We start from the raw sequence: 21,015 nt of genomic DNA on the forward strand, positions 1-21,015 counted from the left end.
ATAACATTCTTATGACTGCATTTTGACTGACAATTTTTTGTTTGTGTATGGTATCTTTGGATTCAAAAATATTTAAATGTATATATTTGTTACTTCATAGTTTCTGGGTTTTCTTTCTTTAAGAGGACCTCTTTCATTCCAAAGGTATAAACATATTTTCCTAATTCTTAAATAGTTAATTGTTAGTTGTTATTCCTTTGCTTTATAAGAAGATCATTTTTTTGTGTCTAGCTTGAGGTAAAAATAGTTTTTCTTTGGTATATATAGGCAATTATGCCAAGAACATTATTAAACAGTCATTTTCCCCACATGTTTTTCATATTATATGATTATTATATTTTAATTCATTTCTGGAACCTGTCTTTTGTCACTGAGTTATTTTCTATTTCTATGTCAAAGTATACTCAGTCTACTCCTCTACTTACTCAAGTTTTTTTTTTTTTTCCTAAGAATGTGCTATGGAGAAACAGAATATAATTAAAGACTTCTCTTATCCAAATTGTTAAAATGAAAGAGGGAGGGAAGGAGGAATGAGGGGAGAAAGAGAGAGAGAGAAAAGAGGAATATTTCAGCTTATCTTCCCTACCTTATCCCTTGGTTTTTCAGATTTTGTAGTATATTCAAGTAATAAGAGGAGTGGACATATGTCATTTATTATTTTTTAATAGATCTTTATTGGAGTATAACTGCTTCACAATACTGCGCTAGCTTCTGTTGCACAAAAAAGTGAATCAGCCACATGCACACATACATCCCCATATCCCCTCCCTCTTGAGCCTCCCTTCCATCCTCCCTATCCCACCCCTCTAGGTCGTTGCAGAGCACCGAGCTGATCTCATTGTGCTATGCAGCTGCTTCCCACTGGCTATCTATTTTACATTTGGTGGTATATATATGTCCATGCTACTCTCACTTTGCCCTAGATACCCCCTCCCCCACCATGTTGTCAAGTCCATTCTCTATGTCTACGTCTTTATTCCTGCCCTGCCACTAGGTTTATCAGTACCTTTTTTTTTTTTTGATTCCATATATATGCATTAGCATACAGTATTTGTACTTCTCTTTCTGTCTTACTTCACTCTGTATGACAGACTCTAGGTCCATCAACCTCACTACAAATAACTCAATTTCGTTTCTTTTTATGGCTGAGTAATATTCCATTGTATATATGTGCCACATCTTCTTTATCCATTCATCTGTCGGTGGACATTTAGGTTGGTTCCATGTCCTGACTATTGTAAGTAGTGCTGCAATGAACACTGTGGTACATGTCTCTTTTGATTTATGGTTTTCTCAGGGTATATGCCCTGGGTCATATGATAGTTCAGTTTTTAGTTTTTTAAGGAACCTCCATACTGTTCTCCATAGTAGTTGTATCAATTTACATTCCCACCAACAGTGTAGGAGGGTTCCCTTTCACCACACCCTTTCCAGCATTTATTATTTCTAGATTTTTTGATAATGGCCATTCTAACTGGTGTGAGGTGATACCTCATTGTAGTTTTGATTTGCATTTCTCTAATAATTAGTGATGTTGAGCATCTTTTCATGTGCCTCTTGGCCATCTGTATGTCTTCTTTGGTGAAATGTGTATTTAGGTCTTCCCCCCATTTTTTAATTGGATTTTTTTTTTGATATTGAGCTCCATGAGCTGTTTGTATATTTTGGAGATTAATCCTTTGTCTGTTGTTTCATTTGCAAATATTTTCTCTCATTCTGAGGGTTGTCTTTTCATCTTGTTTATGGTTTCCTTTAATGTGCAAAAGCTTTTAAGTTTCATTAGGTCCCATTTGTTTATTTTTGTTTTCGTTTCCATTTCTCTAGGAGATAGGTCAAAAAAGATCTTGCTGTGGTTTATGTCAGAGTGTTTTTCCTATGTTTTCCTCTAAGAGTTTTATAGTATCTGGTCTTACCTTTAGGTCTTTAATCCATTTGGAGTTTATTTTTGTGTATGGTGTTAGGTAATGTTCTAATTTCATTCTTTCACGTGTAGGTGTCCAGTTTTCCCAGCACCACTTATTGAAGAGACTGTTTTTTCTCCATTGTATGTTCTTGCCTCCTTTATCATAAATTAGGTGGCCATATGTGCATGGGTTTATCTCTGGGCTTTCTATCCTGTACCATTGATCTATATTTCTGTTTTTCTGCCAGTACCATACTGTCTTGATTACTGTAGCTTTGTAGTATTGTTTGAAGTCAGGGAGCCTGATTCCTCCAACTCTGTTTTTCTTTCTCAACATTGCTTTGGCTGTTCAGGGTATTTTGTGTTTCCATATGAATTGCAAAATTTTTTGTTCTAATTCTGTGAGGAATGCCATTGGTAATTTGTTAGGGATTGCACTGAATCTGTAGATTGATTCATGTAATATAGTCATTTTCACAATATTGATTCTTCTAGTCCCAGAACATAGTATATTTCTCCATGTGTTTATGTCTTCTTTGCTTTCTTTCATCAGTGTTTTATAGCTTTCTGAGTATAAGTCTTTCACCTCCTTACATAGGTTTATTCCTAGGTATTGTATTGTTTTTGTTGTGGTGGCAAATGGGATTGTTTCCTTAGTTTCTCTTTCTGATTTTTCATTGTTAGTGTATAGGAAGGCCAGAGGTTTCTGTGCATTAATGTTGTATCCTGCTACCTTACCAAATTCATTGATTAGTTCTAGTAGTTTTCTGGTGGCATCTTTAGGATTTTGTATGCATAGTATCATGTCATCTGCAAACGGTGACAGTTTTACTCCTTCTTTTCCAATTTGTATTCCTTTTATTTCTTTTTCTTCTCTGCTTTCCGTGGCTAGGATTTCCAAAACTATGCTGAATAAGAGTGGCAAGACTGGACATCCTGGTCTTGTTCCTGATCTTAGTGGAAATGCTTTCAGTATTTCACCATTGAGTATGATGTTTGCTGCGGGTTTTTCAGATGTGGCCTTTATTCTGTTGAGATAGGTTCCCTCTATGCCCATCTTCTGGAGAGTTTTTATCATAAATCGGTGTTGAATTTTGTCGAAAGCTTTTTCTACATCTATTGAGATGATCATACGGTTTTTCTCCTTCAGTTTGTTAATATGGTGTATCATATTGATTGATTTCACTATATTGAAGAATCCTTGCATCCCTGGTATAAATCCCACTTGATCATGGTGTATGATCCTTTTAATATGTTGTTGGATTCTGTTTGCTAGTATTTTGTTCAGGATTTTTGCATCTTTGTTCATCAATGATATTGGTCTATAATTTTCTTTTTTTGTGACATCTTTTTCTGGTTTTGGTATCAGGGTGATGGTGATTTTGTAGAATGAATTTGGGAATGTTTCTCCCTCTGCAGTTTTTTGGAAGAGTTTGAGAAGGATTGGTGTTAGCTCTTCTCTAAATGTTTAATAGAATTCACCTGTGAAGCCATCTGGTCCTGGACTTCTGTTTGTTGGAAGATTTTTAATTATGGTTTCAATTTCCTTACTGTGATAGGTCTGTTTATATTTTCTAATTCTTCCAGGTTTAGTCCTGGAATATTGTACCTTTCCAAGAATTTGTCCATTTCTTTGTGATTGTCCATTTTATTGGCATATAGTTGTTTGTAGTAATCTCTTATAATCGTTTGTATTTCTGCAGTGTCAGTTGTGATTTCTCCTTTTTCATTTCTAATTTCACTGACTTGCATCCTTTCCCTTTTTTTCTTTATGAGTCTGGCTAAGGGTTTATAAATTTTATCTGCTCAAGGAACCAGCTTTTAGTTTTACTGATCTTCGCTATTGTTTTCTTTGTTTCTATTTCATTTATTTCTGCTCTGATCTTTATGATTTCTTTCCTTCTACTGACTTTGGGTTTTCTTTGTTTTTCTTTCTCTAGTTGCTTTAGGTGTAAGGTTAGGTTGTTTATTTGAGATTTTTCTTGTTACTTGAGGTGAGATTGAATTGCTATAAACTTCCCTGTTTGAACTGCTTTTGCTGCGTCCCATAGGTTTTTGGTCATCATGTTTTCTTTGTCATTTTTTTCTATGTATTTTTTTATTTCTTCTTTGATTTCTTCAGTGATCTCTTGGTTATTCAGTAGAACACTATTTAACCTCCATGACATACAAGTGAAACCTCACAAGGTTATCAGCTGACTTTTCAGTAGAAACTCTGCAGGCCTGAAGGGGGTCGCAGGATATACTTAAAGTTAAGAAAGGGAAAAACCTACAACCAGGATTACTCTACCCAGCAAGGGTCTCATTCAGATTCGACAGAAAAATCAAAAGCTTTTCAGATAAGCAAAAGCCAAGAGAATTCAGCACCACTAAACCAGCTTTACAACCAGCTTTAGAAACTTCTCTAAGTGGGAAACACAAGGGAAGAAAAAGACCTGCAAAAACAAACTGAAAACAATTAAGAAAATGATAATAGGAACATACATAGTGATAATAACCTTGAATGTAAATGGACTAAATGCCCCAACCAAAAGACACAGACTGGCTGAATGGATACAAAAACAAGACCCATATACATGCTGTGTACAAGAGACCCACTTCAGACCTAGGGACACATACAGACTGAAAGTGAAGGGATGGAAAAAGATATTCCATGTAAATGGAAATTAAAAGGAAGCTGGAGTAGCAATACTCATGTCAGATAAAACAGTCTTTAAAATAAAGACTGTTACAAGAGATAAGGAAGGACACTACATAATGATCAAGGGATCGATCCAAGAAGAAGATGTAACAATTATAAATGTTTGTGCACCCAACATAGGAGCACCTCGATACATAAGGCAAATGCTAACAACCGTGAAAGGGGAAATCGACAGTAACACAATAATAGTAGGGGACTTTAACACCCCACTTACAGCAATGGACAGATCATCCAAACAGAAAATAAATAAGGAAACAAAAGCTTTAAATGACACAATAGACCAGATAGATTTAATTGGTATTTATAGAACATTCCACCAAAAGTGGCAGAATACACTTTCTTCTCAAGTACAGATGGAACCTTCTCCAGGATAGATCACATCTTGGGTCACAAATCAAGCCTCGGAAAATTTAAGAAAATTGAAATTGTATCAAGCATCTTTTCTGACCACAATGCTATGAGATTGGAAATCACTTACAGGAAAATAACTGTAAAAAACATAAATACATGTAATTCTATTTTGATATACCTCAGTGAACATGAAGCAACAGTTTTTTTGGAAATTCAAAAAACAAACAAACAAACTATATGTAACAGAAGAAATATTTGCCGTTTCAGAGTCAACAGTTGACTCATTTTGAAAAGATGGTAAGTTTGATAGGTTATAGACAACCCAGTGTAAAATTGTAATTCCATTCTATCTAGTGGTGCTATAATAACATATCAGTCATCATTAATCGTTGGTTACGATGAAATGAGTCACTATTCTTATTCAACCCAAGGTGGAGTTCATTGGAACTTCTAATCTGTAGCCAGTCAGTCAGAAGCATAGGTGACAACCTAGACTTGTAATTGGCCTCTGAAGTATGTGGGGGAGGCAGTCTTGTAGGACTGAATGCTTAACCTGTGCGGTCTGATGCTATTTCTAGGTAGATAGTGTCAGAATTGGGTAGAATTGTAGGATACATAGCTGGTGCCAGAAAACTACTTGAATATGTGGAGAAAATACCCACACATTAGAATTGGGTGCAGAGTCTTACCCCTGTTCAAAAAAAGATCCTCTTAGGAAACTAATAATAGATGGAAACTTTATTCTAATTGAATATTTACCCAAAACATAGGACAAAGATTGTTTTCAATGTTGTAATCTTTTTCTTTTTTTAACATCGTTATTGGAGTATAATTGCTTTACAATTATACTAAAGCAGTTTCTGCGTTATAACAAAGTGAATCAGTACACATATACATATGTCCCCATATCTCCTCCCTCTTGCATCTCCCTCCCACCCTCCCTATCCCACACCTCTAGGTGGACACAAAACACTGAGATGATCTCCCTGTGCTATTGGGCTGCTTCCCACTAGCTATCTGTTTTACATTTGATAGTGTATATATGTCCATGCCACTCTCTCACTTCATCCCAGCTTACCCTAAAAACATTTTTTTCACGTTCAAGAAAAGGACAAGGATGTCTTATGATTTCCACTCCTATTTGAGAGAATAATGGAGGCACTATCTTTTTTTTTCTTTCTTTAAGTTGGAGGAAGTATCTTGAATAATAAGAAAAGGGAAAAAATGTGGATAAAATTGGCATGGAATGGATTCATAAAGATTGGAGGTGATGGATGGAGTTTTAAAGAGCAAAAACTTTGACAGATAAGGCTATCAGATGCATTTTAGAATTTGAAAAATTAAATCAGTAGGCATTGGATTTGATGGAGCATGTGGGAAACATTAGTGATAGATACACAGATAATAAAATGAGAAAGTGTCAAAAACTGGCATTACTTGAAGATTACATTAACAGAAAAATAAAAGAATCTATAGATAAGTAATAAGATTCATAAGAGATTTTGAGAATCTCTGTACAAAAAGTGATTGCATATCTATATACCAGCAGTGATTAGAAAATGTAAAATTATATAAAAGTTCATATGTAAATAGCAATAAAATGTGAGGTACAGAGAAATAAATCCAACAAAAGAAGTATAAATAAAACTATATGGAAAGACATTACAATTACCTAAATAAATGGAGAAATGTACCATATTCATGAACAGAAAGTTTCTAAAGTTTGAATTTTCCCAACTTTATCTGTAAATTTAGTGGCTTTATAAAAAAGATTTCTCAAGGAACTTGACAAGATTATTTAAAGTTTATTTGAAATAGTAAAGAGTATATAAAACACTCCTAAGGAAGAACATTGCAGGGGAATTCCTATACCACATAAGATTGCATGGTGCAATAGTAATTAAATCAGTGTGATATTGGTATAGGGATCAACAACAATAGAGCAGAACAGATTACCTCAAAATAAACTTATATATATAAGAAAGCTTGATATATGTGAGAGGTGGCCTTGAAGATTGCTGGGGGATAGATGGACTTTTTGAGACCTGTTGCATAAAAATATTAATAATCCATATTGGAAATAAAGGAATTGGATCATTGCAACATGCCATATGCAAAATTCAATTCCGTGTAGATTAAATATTTTGAAAAGCATAATTTAAATCTTTTAGAAGAATATATAGAAACTATTTATATAAGAGTTTTAACTTTTTAAACAATTCACAAGAAGCACATAAGGAAATCTGGGAGAAAAATAACTAACAGGAGTTCCAGAAAGAGAAAACAGAACAAATTAAGGTAAGAAATTTGTCAAGGAATTAATGTGAAAATTTCTCCTTGGATTTAAAGACATGATCTTAAGATGGAAAAGGGCTACCAATGTCCTGGTACAATGAAAGGAAAAGCAAGTAAAACCAAATGCACAAAGAAACAGAGGCATCTTATTTTGAAGTTCCCAGAACTTCAAATAATTATATATATTATATGGTATATTATAATTATACCAACAAGAATCTTAAGGTCAGTTTTGGCTTCCTCTCATCCATTCCATGCCCATCCCTAATCAATTCAACTGCTAAGTGCTCTAGATTCTATTTGTGCCATATTTCTCACATTATTCCTTCCCTTCCATTCCTTTCTTTGCCATGTGGTTTAGGTCGTTATCTGCACTTTTCTAGGTTATTTCAGTAACCTCCAAATTAATCTTTTCTGCATTCTAGTCTATCAGTTATATTCTGAATCTCTCTGCATTCTAGTCTATCAGTTATATGCTAACTGTGCCCAAAATTACTTGCTGTTTTCTGTTGCTTCTTAAATTAAGTCCAAATTTCTTATCTTGGGTTTTAAGTGTTCGTGTAGAAATACTCCAAGCCTAATTTTTGCATTTTCCCACAATGCATATGCATACCTGTGCTTTAGCTGTTTTATGGGGGAGGTGTACATGTGACTATATCTTCTAGTCACTGCCTCATTATCACTTCTAGTTTTCTCTGGATGCTGTGCCATCCGTGTAGAGTGTCTCTCTGTGCACCTTCTTCTGTAGAAATCCCATCTAGCCTTCATAACCCAATCAAAGTTTCCTACTTTATGAGTCCTTTTGTGAGTTCTCCACAAACGTGAAATAGGAATTTATCTCGTTGAAGACCCACATTTACTTGAACACTTTCAAAATATTTGCCCTTTTTTTATTTTATAACAATTTGTATGCTGGTCTTACAGTATTTGATTTTAAGCCCTTTGAAGAAAGGGCTTTATTTTACAAATGTTTATATTCTAGCACCTAGCCTGTTCCTTGCACATAGGGTGCATTTGATAAATATTTGCTGTATTAAATTCAATTCTTAACTTTGTTCAGTTAGCATATACTTTTAATATTAAAAGGAGAAAAAGGTTTGATTAAAAATTCCAAATTATGTTCACAGTAAAAGTAACCTTTTTATGTGTGAATTAATTATTTGAGCTTGATGAATTGAAACCTCATAAAATATATTGGCATGGACCTATGTATAAAAAAGACATGGGTACAATAATTTCTTAATCCTACTAAGTAATTAGCTCTAATGAAGCAAACCCTCTAAATAAACATTCTAACATTTTGTTTTGTATTTCTTAGATTTTTAAAGTGGATAAATATGTTCTCTAATTTAATAAATATCAAAAAGAACTGCTGACACTAATTTGGGTTCTCAAGTCTCAATATGGTAACTTAAAAATTTTATTATTTTTTATGTTATCATTTAAAGGTTAATTATACTTAGAATGATTACTGCTTTTCTACTGCTCTTTCTAATTATTATTTCTTCTGAAGTTTTATTCAATGTAATTTACTCATTAGAGGAATATATTTTAATATGTTTCTTTTTTATACAATTCACATTTGAATTTAATCACAAAATTTAAAACATTTTATTTAATCACAAAAAATGTTTTAAAGACACTCAGGTATTTCTCTATATTTTTCATCAAAAGAAGAGTATGCTTAGGGAATTATTAAAAAGTACAGGTGTATTTCACCTAGCTAAAGGCATGTTTTAAAGCTTTTCTTATTACTTGCAACAAATAATATTCTGGAAATCTCAAGGTACATCCTACAAGAAAGCAACATGGATTAGCTACCAACATCCTGACTGATGACATTCACAGGAATAATGGGAAAGTTAGTTTATGCCTTCTGAGAGAACCATGATTTGTATATTGATACAAGAAGAGAAAACCAATTTGGTTGCAGTGAACCATGGCAGACTAGGGTACAACATGTGCTTGAAAGAAATAAAAGGTACGTTGTTCAGAATTTCATCTCCCTTATCTCTATTTCACATCATTTTTCATCTTCAAGTGTGATGATCTGTGGAAGAATCGGGTTATCCAAAAGTGTACCATTTATTTAGAACTACAATATTTTCCCAGCTGCTAAAACTTTCTAACCTTATGTTTCAAAAATTGAGCAAGTCAAGTTATGGGCTGACTCCCATAGGGATGATGTTATGTAACTTGGGTCTTCATTATTATATAAACTGATTAATGTTAGAGAACATGGAGCAGCAAAAATTCATCTTTTGCGCCCACAGTTATACCCCTTCTCTTATGTATTCAACTATTTTTTTCTGGTCAAATTCCAAATTCCAGGGTTTGTTAGTGGAAGTTAATTTATAAAATATAAATGTTACAATTTCATTTAAATTCTTTTAAAATATTTTGATAAATGGACCTGCTGTCTCTCTACTTTTAAGTTTCTTTATTGTCATATAATTATTCCTTAGTTGCGTATTTATCATTTCATCAACTAAAATCACTTTCTTTTGTCTTTGAACTATTTTTAATGCTGTTTCTTGAACAGCTTGCAGATTATTCTGTGTGTTTCTGGTACTGAGATATGCAACTAAAATGAGTATTCCAGATGCAGACACAATATAATTGTGTAGTGAAGGATTTCACCTCCTAGTTTAAATATGTGATGGCCTATTTTCTTGACACATTTTAATGTACATCCACATCCAGTTCACAATTAATCTTCTCTTCAGTTCATCCCCTGCTTTCTTTATGCAAAATCTGAGAATAAGGCTGCATCATGTTTTCTCCTCTAAATTCTTTACTTTGAGTAACTTATTTGTTATCAGTTAAGTATATAATCACTAATATTATTTTTACATAATTCCATGGTATTACATCTGCATCTTATACTTAAGTCAGGTGTAACCTCTTAGTTGGTTCTTTTACTGTGTGTGTCTGTGTGCACATGCAGTATCAATAGGCATATATAAATTATATGGATATGTATTTATTATAACTATACATGTTTATGTATTTGTAGGCTAAAAACACCTAGACGGATTAAAAATAATCACCTAGAACAGAAGTTGGCAAACTATAGTCTATGGACCAAACTGGTCTGATTCCTATTTTTGTAAATAAAGTTTTATTGAAACACAACCATAGTCATTTTGTATATATATTGTCTATTGTACATTTGCAATACAAAGGCAGAGTTGAGTAGTTGTGACCAAGACTTTATGATCCACAAAGCCTAACACATTTTCTATTTAGCCTTTTCAGAAAATGTTTGCCAACTCCTGACCTAGAAAATTGTTTATATGGTTAAGTGCTTAATAAATATTTGTTTAATGAATGAATGAATTATTAAATTAATATATGAATGGATGAATTTAATGATTGTTAGGTTAAAATTACTGATTCATGGATTATTATTACTAACATTGCTTTTATTACGTTAAAATATGACATTGTGTGTTTTTCATATAAAAAACTACAAAGAGGTTAATAAAAATAGGTCATAATTTTCTTGCCTATATAATGGCTATTGATGTTTCTAAATAAAAACAATACACATACATATCCAAAGTTAATGAGGTAATTATTACACTATTTTGTGATTCTTTCCAGAAAATAAAATCCATAGTGATTACACACACATACACTAACACACATGAGAGCACACTTTCATCTATTTTACACCTTTTTTCTCTTGGAGATTTTTTCATATTAACATATTTATAACTACCTTCTATTCTTAACTGTATGATATTCCTTAAGATCAGCCAGTCTGTAATCAGCACGGATTTATATCCCACTTCTGCTGCTTTCTCTGGAACCTTGGGCAAGAACTCCTCGTGCTTGTGTCTTCCATCTTTAAAATAGGCATAATATCCCAATATTTTGTGTGATTTAGGTAAAATTATACATATTAAGTGCTAAGAAGAGTGGGTAGAAAGTGTTAGCTCTTGTTTTTGTCTTTGCTATTATTGTTGGACACTTTGAACTGAAGTTTATTTTATTGCATATGAATATCCAGTTGTTCCAGCATCATGTGTTGAAAGACTGTCCTTTCTCTACTGAACTGCCTTTTCACCTTTGATAAAATCAGTTATGAATCTATTTCTGCACTCACTGTAGCTATTCTTTCCATTCCATTCTTTTGATCTATTTAACTACATGTAACCAGTGCTACACTGTTCTAATCAATGTAGCTTTATAGTAAGTTGTGAAATTAGCCATCCTTCAGATTTTTTCTTTCACAAAGTTGTTTTAGCTATATCAAATCCTTTGCATCCCATGTAAATTTTAAAATCAGTTTCTCAATTGATTTTTAAAAACCTGCTTTTTTTAAAAATTGCGATTGTGTTGAATCTGTAGTTCTATTTGAGAAGAATTGCCACCTTAACAATATTGTTAATATTGTTAATATTGTTAACAATCTTTCAATCAGTGAACATGATATGCCTCCATACTATTTAGGTTTTTGTTCATTTCTCTCAATAATGTTTTACAACACATTTATGTCTACAGGTATTTCACATCTTCTGTCATAGGTCTCCCTATATTTCATATTTTTGATGCTATTGTAAATGGTATTTTTAAAACTTTAATTTTTGATTGTTTATTGCTCATAATTAGAAAGGCAATTGATTTTTTGTATATTGATCTTGTATCCTGCAATTCTACAAAACTCACTTATTAGTTCCAGTAGCTTTTCTTATAAATATCACCAGATTTTCTATATACATGATAATGCCTTCTGTGCATTAAGAAAGTTTTATTTCTTCCTTTCCATTATGGAGACTGTTTATTCCTTTCTCTGACCTTATTGCACTAAGTAGAACTTCCAGTAAAATGTTAAATAGAAGAGGTGAGAGCAGATTTTTTTTTTTAAACCTAGAGTAAGGAGTTTGGGTTTGATTCTGAGGGTTGGGGGGAGCCAGTGGAGGGTTTTCAGCATGATCTCCTTTTTTATTTTTCTTTTAAAATATTTATTTATTTATTTGGCTGCATTAGGTCTTAGTTGCAGCAGGCGGGATCTTCGTTGCAGCATGTGGGATCTTTCATTGTGGTGTGCAGGCTTCTCTCTAGTTGCGGCGCACCGGCTTAGTTGTCCTGTGGCATGTGGGATCTTAGTTCCCTGACCAGGGATCGAACCCATGTCCCCTGCACTGGAAGGCGGATTCTTAACCACTGGACCACCAGGGAAGTCCCAAGAGCAGATTTTTTTTCGTGATATTAAGAGACTGTGTTTTGGGTTTTCTCTAATCCCTCTGGCTAGAATACATCATTTTGTTTCTTCTCCCCCAACCAAATAGTCCTAAATGGCTTATGGCACTGGGGATAATTCTTTTTTGTTGTTGTTGTTAGTTTATGCTTTATAACAATTTTTTTTAAAACTGGGGATAATTCTTCCCACACTCTAAAGTTGGTTATAAGAGCCAGTGATTCTCCTAGAATGGTTCCCTATCAGTTAGTTCACATGAAAACAGCAGGAACTCTTAGTTAAGCAAAAATATTTCTTAAGCAAAAATTTTGCCCATTTTTTTGAATTGGCTTGTTTGTTTTGCTTAAGTAAAACATTCTGCAAATTTGTAAAATGAAGGCTCAATGTTTTTATATTTATTTTTTAAAAAATATATTTATTTATTTTGGCTGCACCGGGTCTTAGTTGCGGCATGTGAGATCTTCATGGCAGCATGTAGGATCTTTAGTTGCGGCATGCGAACTCTTAGTTGTGGCATGCGAACTCTTAGTTGCAGCATGCATGTGGGATCTAGTTCCCTGACCAGGGATCAAACCCAAGTCCCCTGCATTGGGAGCATGGAGTCTTAGCCACTGGACCACCAGGTAGGTCCCTCGATGTTGTTGTTTTTAAAAAGAGGTTCTGGCAACTTAATCTCTGTTAATACCTGCATTATGACTAGAGTAGTTCTGTACTTTACTCAGCATTGTAAAGGACCTGCACAGTTACTATTCCTTCAGCTTGCTCTGAGTGACCCTAGATAGACCTCTTTCTATTGCTGTTTTTTTTGTTTTTGTTTTTGCGGTACGCGGGCCTCTCCCTGTTGTGGCCTCTCCCGTTGCGGAGCACAGGCTCCGGATGCGCAGGCATGGCTCACGGGCCCAGCCGCTCCGCGGCATGTGGGATCTTCCCGGACCGGGGCACGAACCCGTGTCCCCTGCATCGGCAGGCGGACTCTCAACCACTGCACCACCAGGGAAGCCCCTATTGCTGTTTTAAAAGTTTTTGTAGCTAATAATACGGTAATAGGGCTGGTAGCTGGCCACTGTGAAACTGGCATTCAGGACATTGAATCTCTTCTTCTAGTGGGAGAAATTCCATGTAAGTCTGTTTGTAGCCTTGGCAAGAAACCATGACAGCCTAGATCATCAAATCTATATTTGTTTGTAAGTTGGCCAATGGTGAAGACTTAAAAAGTAACATTACAGTAATAATGTAAGGGAATTTTCATCAGTACTGTCAAGAATTGTATATTTATGCCAAAAATATATGCCCAGGGCTGTTTCATTGATAAGCATACTATAGTGTCTCAAAAACATCAGGAGATTGTCACATTCTTGTTATTTGTCACTTCGTGGACCTTCTTTTCTCTAAGTTTATGACAGCAGTTCACATAGCACCGTCCTCATTTATCTCCATGCTGCAGTATAAATAATACAGAGCTTGCTAGTGATCCAGGTAACCTAAAATTTATATTCATATAACTTTTAGGATTATTACTGGCATTTGTATGCATTCAGTAAATACAACAGTAAAAGGCATTTGTATACATTCAGTAAATACAACAGTTAAAGGAATTATTGTACCACCAATCAATTTATCATTCTAGACTCTATCTTTTACTCAGTTACAAATACTATGTTTTGATTTGGGTTTTTTTTCCTTGTAATATATCAAAAACATTATTTTCTGAGAAATCATAAGAAATTTAAATTTTGTTAGAGGTCAATTTAATTTTGGCCTGTTGTTTTGGAAGGACCCATCTGGAGACTGGCTAAAAAAGCCTTCAGCCTGGCTCCTCTGGGACCAAGCCGTCTCCTTAGTACCCTTGGGGTTAGTTTGCAAGTTGTTTGAATTGAGCCTTTTGTGCTATAAAATGTTTGAGCTATTTGTAAATTGTTTACATTAGAGGAAAAACCTCTGACAAATGAGATCCTGGTTTTTGAAGTATTTTGAAGCTACCCCCTCCCCCTTACAGGTATTTCAGCTGATTTTATGTTTAAAAAACATGGTCCTTCCTCATGTGCATTTCTAACTAAATGGACTAACCTGACCAAAGGCAATTTAGACCATCAGTGGCCATTATGGGGAACTTTTGAATTCCCCAAACTTAATTTCCTTAAAACAGAATTGGACTACAATAGCTCAAAAATTTCAGAACTGAGTGGAGTGCTTATTTTGATAGGTATTTTGAGGTTACCCAATGTTATCAGGAGTCTAAAATTGACTCTCTGCAAAATAAGATTTTAAGATTAACTGAGACAAACAAAGGGTTAAAGAAAGATAAGATGGATCCAGAGGCCTCAGGCTGCTTCTTCTCTTCCTTGGTCAGACTCCACCTCTAGCACCATCTTCCTCCTTTTCTTCTGAACCACTTTATGCCTCCTCTATATCCTCAATTTCCCCACATAATCTCTCACCAATCTTTCCCTTTTCTCTGAAACTCTCCCCACTTCCTTTTCCTCTCAACTTGTCAGTCAGAACCCATCCATTTAAAATTAAGCTTTCTGAGGATCCAGGAGCTAAACCCTTAATTTCTCATACTCTGAACTAAAGCTGAATTGCAAGCCATAGTCAAAGATTTTCCCAAAGTAATTAAAGATCCTCACAGATTTACTAAGGAATTTAGTGTAGTCATTTAAACTTATCAGCCTCATCTCTCAGACTTATATCAGCTAATTCATATGTCTTTTGGCAAAGACCAGGCCAAGCAGTGGATGAAAACTGCTAATTGGGAAAATCCTGAAAGGTCTCTAGAATTACAACCAGGAGACTAGCCCACTAACTTATACGATCAGGCTAGATCAATCATTAGGCAAACTTCATTGAGCAATTCCTAAGGCTTTTCAAAGCTGTTGATTAGAACAAAATTCGGGCTTGCACACAAAAATTTGATGAACCTGTTCCTGATTATTATAATCAACTCAGATTATTTTTAAAGAAAATTTTAGTCTTCCTTCAGATATTCGTTTCACTCAGGTAGCTTTTACCCCTATGTTTATTAATGGGCTGAATCAGGACCTTTCCCTTATAGTGAAAAGAACCAGGGTGGAATGGGAAACTGTCCACTCCAGATTTTGCTACTCTGGCACACCAGCTCTCTTGCACTGTAAAAGCAAGAGCACCAAAATTCTTAATCTTCACCTCCAATGAATGAAGGTTCCAAAACGAAAACAAAACCTTTCTAGTTTCTGCTATTATTGAAAAGAGGTAGGATATTGGAAAAGAGATTGTTACAAATTTAAGCACTTTGGGTGCCTTTGGACCTCTAACCAGCCTTTCCACCTTCCTCCCAATTCTCATTGATGGGGCTGTGAGGAACTACAGGCACTCTTCCCAATCCTCCCTCTTAATCAGCTTGGTAAAACTTTTCTCCGGATTAGGGATGAATCTCTTCCAGTTCTAGTTGACACTTGAGCCAAACTTTCAGTGCTCAACCTTACTACTATAAAACAGCCACTGCCTTTTAGTGTTAAAACAGCTAGAATGGGGGGGGATCTCTAATGAACCTCAAGAGGTTCCTGTCTCTGAACCTGTTCCCTTTTGTTTAGGCCCTTTGGGAGATACTTACTCTGTTCTCTTTAGTTCATCCACCCCTACCCATTTATTATGCTGAGACTTCTTAGACAAGTATGCTAGAATTTCTTTCTCCCAAAAGGGGGAAATAATTCTAGAATTTGACAGTAGTCATCAAAGTAACACACTAGGTGAATTAAATGACCCTTTATTTGTTCGGTCTCTGATGGTACTAGAGCAGATTCTGGAAACACTGATCATTTGTTCCTATTGAATCAACTACCATTTCCTTATGGGCAAAATCTCCAAATGATGTTAGCAAAATTCACAGCACACCTCCCATCAGCATTCAAATAGATCCCTCAAAACCTCCTTCCCCAATTAATCAATACTCTATAAGTAATGAAGTATTTCAAGGCATAAGGCCTATCATAGAAGATTACAAGGCTCAAGCTCTCATCATCCCTTGTACTAGCCTCTGTAACAGTCCTATTTTATCAGTGATAAAACCCAAGGGCCAAGGATAGAGATTTGTGCAGGACCTCTGAGCAATAAACCACATTGTTATCCCTCAACACCGTGTTGTTCCTAACCCTCATACGTTACTAACATCCACTCCCACAGATGCCGAAAGCTCAGCCTCTTTACACCGGTGCTGGAGACAGGGTCTTGGGTGAAATAGAAAAGAATAGCTTCATTGCTTTGCGAGGCAAAGGGGGACACAGAGGAATCCTACCCTTGAAAACTATGTGTCCCAACCCAGAAGGATTTGATGAGGAGTTTTATAACAATGGTTGAAGGGTGGGGTTGCTGATAAGATTAAGGTGTATGCAGGGCCTTCATTCCTCTAATCTGGTCTCAGGTAATGTCTTGATGAGCTTCTCTGGTTCCTTTAAGGTAGCCTTAGGTGGTCTTTCTCTGGTATGAAGAATGCCTATATCTTAAGGAGCTTGAAGGTGTCCCTTCAAGTGGAACCAGGACCCTGCCCTAAGGCTACACTATTGTTTCCTGGCTGCCTCTCCCTTGTCTTTGCATCCCTTCCCTTCCTTGATAGCAACAGTTAGAATCTGCCCTTTGGAACTCAGGGAAGGTCATGGAGTCAAGAAACAGGAGACAGAAAGGCTTTGTGCCCAGAAGGTCCACAGGGTCCTGCTTGGTTTCACCACTGGAAGTAAATTCTTTACTATAATTGATTTATGCAGTGAATTCATTATTCTAATTGATGAAACCAGCCAATACCTTTTTGCCTTCACTTGCGAAGAAAAACAATTCGCCTGGACAATAATGCCTCAGGGTTTTACTGAGAGTCTTTCTAATTTCTCACAAATCCTGAAGGCTGATCTGGATGATATAAAGTTCCCTAGAGGTCCTACTTTGTTGCAATATGTAGATGAGTTGCTTCTTTACTTTCCTTCTCAAGTCTCACAGGAAGATAGCATCCACTTGCTAAAGATTTTAGCTTCAAAGGGAGTAAGGTTGCCAAAGAAAAATTGCAGTTTTCCCAAACCCGGGTTTGATATTTAGGGCATCTGATATCAGAACAAAGGCTACACCTAGATTCAGATAGACTTCATGGTGTCCCAAGTTTCCCAAAGCTAAGTACCAACTTGCAAGGTTTTTTGATTATTGCCAAAATTGGATTCCAAATTTCTTATACCATACCTCTATATGTTTTACTGAAAAATAAGAACTCCAACCTAATTTTATGGGAAAAACCAGACAACATAGCCTTTGAGGCCTTAAAGGAATGTTTGATGAACCCACCTGCCCTTGGGCATCCCAATTATCAGATTCCCTTTTCCTTTTTTGTATATGAAAAGGAAGGGAATGCCCTTGGGCTACTAACTCAAAAACAAGAGACCACCATCCACCCATAGACTATTGTAACCAGCAACTGGACACTGTGGCATGGGTCCAGTTGGTGGCTACACCTCTTTCCTTAGAGCCATTATGGCCACTGCCCTTATAGTTAAAGCCACCAAAAAAAATCATTGTGGGATGCCCTTTAACAATTTTTGTACCTCATAGAGTAGAAGCTCTCCTGAATTCTCATCACATCAACATTTCTCAGACAGCTGCCTTACCTCTTATAAGTCCTTTTGTTAACTGCTCCTCACATAACTCTTACATTATAATAGCCTTAACCCAGCTACTCTTCTCCCATCCATCATCAATGAAGTCCCTCACTGCTGCTTAACACTGACAGACCACCTCCTGACTCCCCATGATGATCTACAGGAAATTCTACTGGTTAACATTAACTTTTCATAGTTCATTGATGGTTCTTATTTAAAAGGTGACAATGGCAAATATTGTGCTGGGTATGCTATTATAACTCCTTTTGATGTCACTGAGGCAGCATCTTTACTTATGGCTACTTTGGCCCAACAGACTGAATTTTACTCTCTAACATGGGTCTGTACTTTAGCCAAGGACAAAACTGCCGTTATTTATACTGACAGTAGATATGATTTCAAAGTGGTTCATGATTTTGGGATGTTGTGGGAGCAACATGGCTTCCTCACATCCAGTGGAAATAAAAATTTTAAATGACCCCTATGTGCAAGAATTATTGGATGCAGTACTTTTTTGCCTGATCTTTTGCTATTATTAAGATTCTGGGGCATTCTAAATTTGACTCTCCGGAAGCTAGGGGAAATCATCTTGCTGATATTTCAATAAAGAATGCTGTAAAGGGACCAACAGCAGCCAAACCTCTGTCATGATACTAAAGGATATTTCTCCCAAATGATAATTTAGAAAAGCTGACTAGAGAAGCCCAACAGTTGACCTCAGAAAAGGAAATCTCAGACCAATCCTTTTTGGAACCCATAAACTCTCACTCTTTGAAATAGTCACAGGACGTTCAATGTACTTAGCTTCTGCTTCTTCTGACCTACAGCTGAAACAAAAAAGGAGAGATATTCCAATACTGCAAAGGCCTAATGACTTCTATTAAAAATAACCATGCTTTGGTAAAGCAATCTTTTCATAGTGCACCCTTGGGAGACAAAGCATCACACATTACAATCTGGAGATTTTTGTCTATTGGAAAAGACACCTCCAGAACTGTTTTCAACCTCATTGGAAAGGGCCTTATCCGGTACCACTAACCATCCCTTTGTCTGCCAAACTTCAAGAAATAGACTCTTGGATTTATATGACCCACCTATAGAAAGCACCAAACTCTGACTGGAACTGGCCATCATGTGGTGATGTGAAAGTAAAGATTTCCCAGAACTGAAGCAGATGACATCTAATGAGACAGATTTCCCAAGATATCTGGACCTGTCCTGTTGGCAGTTTGTCACCAATCCTTGGGTGATGACATAATGCTTCAGATGATCTCTAATGACTATGATCTTGATAATATATGGACCTTATATAAAAAGCACCTGATTGCAAATGAAGCAACTGACAAAGGATTAATCTCCAAAATATACAAGCAGCTCATGCAGCTCAATATCAAAAAAACAAAAAACCCAATCCAAAAATGGGTAGAAGACCTAAATAGACATGTCTCCAAAGAAGGTATACAGATTGCCACAAACACATGAAAGGATGCTCAACATCACTAATCATTAGAGAAATGCAAATCAAAACTACAGTGAGGTATCACCTCACACCAGTCAGAATGGCCATCATCAAAAAATCTACAAACAATAAATGCTGGAGAGGGTGTGGAGAAAAGGGAACCCTCTTGCACTTTGGTGGGAAAGTAAATTGATACAGCCACTATGGAGAACAGTATGGAAGTTCCTTATAAAACTAAAAATAGAACTACCATATGACCCAGCAATCCCACTACTGCATATACCCTGAGAAAACCAGAATTCAAAAAGAGTCATGTACCACAATGTTCATTGCAGCACTATTTACCATAGCCAGGACATGGAAGCAACCTAAATGTCCATCAACAGATGAATGGGTAAAGAAGATGTGGCACATATATACAATGGAATATTACTCAGCCATAAAAAGAAACAAAATTGTGTTATTTGTAGTGAGGTGATGGACCTAGAGTCAGTCATACAGAGTGAAGTAAGTCAGAAAGAGAAAGACAAATACTGTATGCTAACACATATATATATGCAATCTAAAAAAAAAAGAAAAATGATTCTGACCAACTCTGTGGCAGGACAGGAATAAAGATGCAGACATAGAGAATGGCCTTGAGGACACTGGGAGGGGGAAGGATAAGCTTGGGCAAAGAGAGAGCATAGCACTGACATATATACACTACCAAATGTAAAATAGATAGCTAGTAAGAAGCAATTGCATTGCACAGGGAGATCAGTTTGGTGCTTTGTGACCACCTAGAGGGTTTGGATAAGGAGGGTGGGAGGGAGACGCAAGAGGGAGGGTATATGCGGATATATGTATACATATAGCTGATTCTCTTTTTAATTTAGTTTCACAGCAGAAACTCAGAAACCACTGTAAAGCAATTATACCAATAAAGATGTTAAAAATGAAAAAAATCTTTTCTAAGGGGTGAGGACTTAAACTTTTTTTTAACCCCAATTATAACATTTTACTTTGAAATTTCAAGAGCCATATATTACTACCTAAAAGGAAAAATGTATTAGTTGGTTTTTTAAATTCTGTTTTCCTGATTAGCATAGTTAGCAAAAATAATTAATATTTTAACTCCCATAGGCAATGTTTTGTATTTTCCGAGTGTGTATGTGTGTGTGTGTGTTTATGCTAATATGAAACTCTTGAGTATATATGATATATACATCTCTATTAATAAGAAATCAATGTTGGACACATTCAAATATCATTTAATAGCCATAAGTAATGATCTTTACTATCAATTAATTAAAAATGCATGGAAGTTCTTTGCAGAAGTAGATAATTATTTTTCTTTGCCTAGAAGACAGATGTGGTTTAATGATTACATAGTGATTATTTATTGTAAATATTCTCTTTCTCACTTAGTCCTGAGCTCTTGGCTAAAACAGATGGGTGTTTTATTTCCTTGATTACACAGATACTGTATATTTGATGATAAATGAATAG

At 35.6% G+C, this 21,015-nt stretch overlaps 1 protein-coding gene across 1 annotated transcript in view; it reads left to right on the top strand.

The window, feature by feature from the left end:
- The window catches only part of STPG2 (sperm tail PG-rich repeat containing 2), a 514,734-nt gene that overhangs the window by 340,572 nt on the left and 153,147 nt on the right, over positions 1 to 21,015 (top strand). The gene's annotated exons all lie outside the window — the stretch shown is intronic.

This window comes from Globicephala melas, chromosome 5 (assembly GCF_963455315.2).
Source record: "Globicephala melas chromosome 5, mGloMel1.2, whole genome shotgun sequence".
NCBI lineage: Eukaryota > Metazoa > Chordata > Mammalia > Artiodactyla > Delphinidae > Globicephala > Globicephala melas.